Consider the following 6,547-nt stretch of genomic DNA (forward strand, 5'->3'; position numbering starts at 1 on the left):
ATTCTTTATTCTTTCACAAATCCTAATAGCTTTGGCTTCCACTACATTCTGATTTCTGGTGGCAGTCACGGGAGGACTTGAATCCCTCACACCCAAGGAGCAAGTACAATTAACCGGATAATCCAATGTTTATTTACAATGCGGAGTAGGCCTTTTCAGCCCTTCCAGCAAAACTGCCCAGCAATCTTCTGATTTAATCCTCACCCTAACCTAATCCCAGGACACTTTAACAATGGCCAATTAACCCACTAACTGGCACCCACAAAATGCTGGCGGAACTCAGCAGGGCAGGCATCATCTATGGAAAAGAGTAAACAGTCAACGTTTTAGGCCAAGACCAGATTTTTCTTTTCCAGTCCTAACAAAGAGTCTCAGCCCAAAATGTTGACTGTTTACTCTTTTCCACAGATGATACCTGCCCTGCTGAGATTTTCCAGAATTTTGTGTGCTTTGCTTGGATTTCCAGCATCTGCAAATTTTCTTGTGTTTGTGAACTAGTACATCTTTGGACTGTGGGAGGAAACTGGAGCACCCAGAGGAAACCCATGTGGTCACAGAGAGAATGTACAAACTTCTTACAGGCCATGTCAGGAATTGAACCCTGCTACTAGGGGCTTGCTATTGGCAACAAATACACAAATTGCTGGAGGAACTCAGTAGGCCAGGCAGCATCCATGGAGGTAAATGAACACTGAGTGGCCACTTTATTGGGTACACCTGTACACCTGCTTGCAAATGCAAGTATCTAACTGGCCTATCTCAGCAGCAATGCATAAAACCATGCTGACGTGGTCAAGGGGTTCAGTTGTTGTTTGGATCAAATACCGCATTGGGGAAGAAATGTGATCTAAGGGACTTTGACCGTGGAATGATTGTTGGTGCCAGATGGGGTGGTTTGAGTATCTCTGGAAACTGCTGCTCTTGGGATTTTCATGCACAACTGTCTCTAGCATTTACAGAGAATGGTGCAAAAAACAAAAAAAAAACCAGCAAAGTGGCATTTCTGTTGGTAAAGCACCTTGTTAATTGGAAAAGTCAGGGGAGAATAGCCAGACTGATTCAAGCTGACAGGAATGCAACAGTAACTCAAATAACCATGTGTTACAACAGCAGTGTGCAGAAGAGCATCTCTGAACACACAACACATTAAACTTTGAACTTACAGCTGCAAAACACCACAGACATACACTCAGTGGCCATTTTTTAAGGTACAAGAGGTACCTTAATTATGTAGTCACTGTGTGTATAGTCAATCTTTTGACCCAAGACCCATTATCAGGATTGGAAAGGAAGGGGGCAGAACCCAGAATAAAAGGATGGGGGAGGGGAAGGAGTACAAACTGCAAGTCATAGGCAAGACCAGGTGAATGGGAGGGTATTAGGCTGGGTGGGGGAGGACGGATGATATGAGAAGCAGGTCAGTGTGGGAATAGGAGGTGGAATTGAAATAGGTGGCCACAGGAAGATCCTAGCCATTACAGCGAACAGAGCAATTGCATCGGCAAGTGTTTTTTTTATGGTCACGTGCACGTGCACTGTACTGCTGCCACAAAACAACTAATGACACAATATACACGGCTGTGATTCTGGCTGAACTTGAGCTACAGTAAAAGGCTTTTATCTATTGCGATACAGCACGGAATAACCCCTCCCAGTCCTTGGAGCTGCGCTGCCCAGCGATCCCCCGATTTAACTCTAGCCTAATCACGCAACAACTTATGGTGCCTTACTAACCGGTATGACTTTGAACTGTAAGAGGAAATCAGAGCACCCGGTGGAAACCCTCACATTTCACAGGGAGGATTTATAGACTCCTTACAGATGACATCAGAATTGAACTCCGAACTCCGATATTTGACCAGCAGCCAACCCAGACACTGGGCATCGGAGGTTTGGAGAGGAGGGGAATTCAATCAGGTCCACCCCCTGGGAGTAAAAGGCAGCAATGGGTCAGAGTGGTGATCTTGAGGCTTCAGCCAGAGAAAGTAAAAGAAGGAAAAGCTCAAGTTTTTTTTTTCGTTCCCTTCTTTATATCTGCTCAGCTTGGAAAGCAGAGATGTCAGGCAGGATAGTGAAATGCTCCTCTCGCGGAACGAGGAAAGGCGGAGAGATCTCCAGTGACCACGACGACTACAACTGCGAGCAGTGCTTCCAGCTGCAGCTTCTACCAAACCGCATTAGGGAGTTGGAGCTGGAACTGGATGTAGTCCAGATCATTCAGGAGGCTGAGGGATCTATAGCGAGGTAGTTACACTCAAGGTGCAGGACACAGGAATCTGGGTGACAGGGAAAGGGGTTAAAGAGCCAGTGTAGAGCACCCCTGTGGCCACCCCCTCAACAACAGCTATATCATTTTGGATATTTTTGGGTTGGGGGTGTTAGGGATGACCTAACAGAGGGAAGTTGCAGTGGTTGGCTGTCTGGCACTGAGTCTTCCTCTGTGACTCAGAAGGGAAGTGGGGGGAGGGGGAGGGAAGAAGAGGCACGCTGTGTTGATTGGGGATTCATTAGTTAGGGGAACGGACAGGAGTTTCTATTGGCGAGAACGAGAATCCTGCATGGCATTTTGCCTCTCAGGTGCCAGAGTCCAGGATATCTCGGATTGAGTCCTCAGCATTCTTCAGTGGGAGGGTGAACAGCCAGAAGTCATGGTCCACGTAGGTACTAATGACATGGGTAGCACGAGTGACGGGATACTCAATAGGGAGCTCAGGGAATCAAGTACTAAGATAAGTGGCAGAATCTCAGGATTGCTACCCATGCCACATGCTAGTGAGGCCAAACTAGGAAGATTATAGAGTAATGCACGGTTAAAGAGTTGGTGTTGGAGGGAGGGCATAGGATTTTTGGATCTTTGGGTATTCTTCCAGGGAACATGGGACATGTATAGAAGGGATGGCTTGCACGTAAACTGGAGGGGGACTAATACCCTGGCAAGAAGGTTTGTTAATGCCGCACAGTGAGGTTTAAACTGGAGTTGCAGGAAAATGAGAATCAGAGTGCCAGAACAGATAGTGAAGAGGCTGTGGAGGCAAGATGACCTCAGATAAAGTTAAGAACTAAAAGGTAGGGTCTTGAGCTGCATATATTTCAATTCAAAAAGTATCATGGGAAAGGCGGCCCGTAGGACCGAAGATGAGGTAGCTGGTTTACAAACAGAGGCAAAGTGTAGTGAGGAGAGACTGTTGATAGGGCAAAACTGCAGTCAACAAGATGAGCTGCAAGTAAAAGGCAGACAAAATTGGAAAAGGTGATTGCGGGACTGAAGGTGTTGTATCTGAATGCACGCATTATACGGAATAAGGTCGACGAACTTGCAGCACAGCCACAGATTGCTAGGTACGATGTTGTAGGCATCACTGAATCATGGCTGAAAGAAGCTTAATGTCCAAGGGTACAGGTTGTAACGAGAGGACAGGCAGGAAGGCAGAGGGGATGATGTTGCACTGCAGGTAAAAATGAAATCAAATTGTTAGAAAGAGGTGATATAGGGCCAGAAGGTGTTGAATCATTGTGGATAGAGCTAAGGACCTGAAAGGGTAAAAGACCCTGATGGGGGTTTGTATACAGACACCCAAACAGTAGTTGGCCTACAAATTACAATGGGAGAAGGTAGAAAATGCATGCTAAAAGGGCAATGTTACAATCATCATGAGAACTTCAATATACAGGTAGTTTGGGACAATCAGTTTTGTGCTGGATTACAGGAGGGGGAATTTCCAGAGTGTCTATGAGATGGCTTTTTAGAGCAGCTGGTGGTTGAAACTACGAGAGGGTCGGCTATTCTGGATTGTGCAATGATCTAGAATTGATTAGAGAGCTTAAGGTAAAAGAACCCTTCGAGACAAGTCATCATAACGTGATCAAATTTAACCTGAATATATCTGAATGACCTGACTTGGTCCAACCAATCAGAGTTCACCGCCAAGAAGGCCAACCAGCACCTTCACTTTCTGAGAAAACTAAAGAAATTTGGCCGGTTCCCTAAAACCCTCACTAATTTTTATAGATGCACCATAGAAAACATTCTTCTAGGGTGCATCACAACCTGGTATGGAAGTTGTCCTGTCCAAGACCAAAAGAAGCTGCAGAAGATCATGAACATGGCGCAGCACATCACACAAACCAATCTTCTGTCCGTGGACTCATTTTACACCGCACGCTGTCAGAGCAGTGCTGCCAGGATAATCAAGGACAAGACCCACCCAGCCAACAGACTTTTTGTCCCTCTTCTCTCCAGGAGAAGGCTCAGGAGCTTGAAGACTCGTATGGCCAGATTTGGGAACAGCTTCTTTCCAACTGTGATAAGACTGCTGAACAGATCCTGACCCAGATCTGGGCCGTACCCTCCAAATATCAGGACCTGTCTCTCAGTTTTTTTGCACTACCTTACTTTTCTATTTTCTATTTATGATTTATAATTCAAATGTTTAATATTTATTAATTTTTACTATTTTTAATATGTTTAGTATTTAATATTTGTAATCCATGGAACGGGAAGCGCAGAATCAAATATCGCTGTGATGATTGTTTGGTGACAGTAAAGTAAAGAGAAGGAGAAGCTGCATTCATATATATATCAGTATTTCAGTATAAGAAAGGGAATTAGAGGTATGAGAGAGGAGTTGGCAGTTTGTTCCACACACTCACGACACTCTGAGTGAAGGTTTACCCTCAGGTTCCCTTTGAACCTTTCACCTTTCACCCTAACCCATGAACTCCAGTTTTAGTCCCACCCAACCTCAATGGAAAAAGTTTGCTTTCATTTACTCTATCTGTACCCTTCATAATTTTGATTCCTCTATTAAATCTCCTCTCAATCTTCTACGTTCCAAGGAATAAACTCCTAATATATTTGATCTTTCCATACAAGTCAGGTCCTCCAGAACTAGCAACATCTTTGTAAATTTTCTCTGTATTCTTTCAACCTTATTTGCACCTTTCCTGGAGGGAGGTGACCAAAACTGCACATAATATTCCAAATTCAGCCTCACCAATATCTTATACAACTTCAATATAACATCTCATCTCCTGTACTCTGAGTTATGAAGGAAGCCAAGGTACCAAAAGCATTCGTTCTGACTCTATCAAGTTGTGATGCTACTTTCAATGGATTCTGGGCTTTTATTCCCAGATTCCCCTGTTCTACTGCACTCCTCAGTGCCCTACTATCCACAATGTAAGACCTACCATGGTTGGTCCTACCAAAATGCAACGCCTCACACTTGTCTGCATTAAATTCCATCTGTGCTTTGCAGTCCACGTTTCCAGCCAGTCCAGATCCTACTGCAAGCCATGATAGTCTTCCTTGTTGTCCACTGCATCCCCAATCTTGGTGTCATCTGCAAATTTCCTGATCCAGTTAACCACGTTATCATCCAAATTGTTCAGCAGGACAAGATTTCAGCCTGAAGCACCAACTGTACTTTTTTCCATAGATACCGCCTGGCCTGCTCTGTTCCTTCAGCATTGTGTGTGTGTGGCTCGGATTTTCCAGCACCTACAGATTTTCTCTTGCTTGTCACAACACATAAAGTTACAATCCAGCACATACAGTCACAAAGTAATATTAGCACAAGTACCTGAGTGACATGGACTAAAGATAGGTTGACATAAAGTGGGAGATGTACTTAGCACCCTCTACCTTTAATATTCAAACTGATGAACAGCATCGCCTTCCTTACCATCCTACCCACTTGTGTGGCAACTTTCAAGGATCTATGGACTTGTACTGGAAGATCCCTGTGTACTTCAGTGCATCAGGGGTCCTGCCTTTTGCTGTATACTTTCCTCCACACGTCCCGCTAAGCTGCGGGGGTGCGTGGCCTCATAGTAACTGAAGTGCACCCACGCACATAGCCTTTGTTGCTGTGCAGCTGTTTTTAAATATATAACACAAAAACATTTCCTCAAAAACAGATTAGACAGGACAGACAAAAGGTCCCATTCTGAAGTGGGAGGGTGATCAGCCAGATGTCATGGTGCACATCGGTACCAATGACATAGCAAGGAAGAGTGAGGAGGTCCTGGAAAGTGAGTATAGAGAGCTTGGTAGGAAGTTGAAACGCAGGACCTCAAGGGTGGTAATCTCAGGATTGCTACCTGTGCTAGGTGCCAGTGAGGGTAGGAATAGGATGCTCTGGAGGAGGAGCAAGTGGCTGAGGAACTGGTGTAGGGGGCAGGGTTTCAGATTTCAGGATCATCGGGATCTCTTCTGGGGCAGGTGGGACCTGTACAAGAGAGACGGGTTATACTTGAACCACAGGGGGACCAATATCCTTTCAGGGAGGTTTGTTAGTGCTATTAGGGAGGCTTTAAACTAGATTTGCAGGGGGATGGGAACCAGAGTGCCAGAGCTGACAGTGTGGCTGGGGTGAAAATAAATGATGTTGAAAGTTTAAGCAAATCCACTGATAGAAAGGTTGTGAGTGGTGGTAAAAATCTTCTGAGGTGTATATATTTCAATGCTAGGAGTATTGCGGGGAAGGCAGATGAGTTGAGGGCGTGGATTGACACGTGGAATTATGATGTTGTAGCAATTAGTGAA

This window comes from Mobula hypostoma, chromosome 5, assembly GCF_963921235.1.
Source record: "Mobula hypostoma chromosome 5, sMobHyp1.1, whole genome shotgun sequence".
NCBI lineage: Eukaryota > Metazoa > Chordata > Chondrichthyes > Myliobatiformes > Myliobatidae > Mobula > Mobula hypostoma.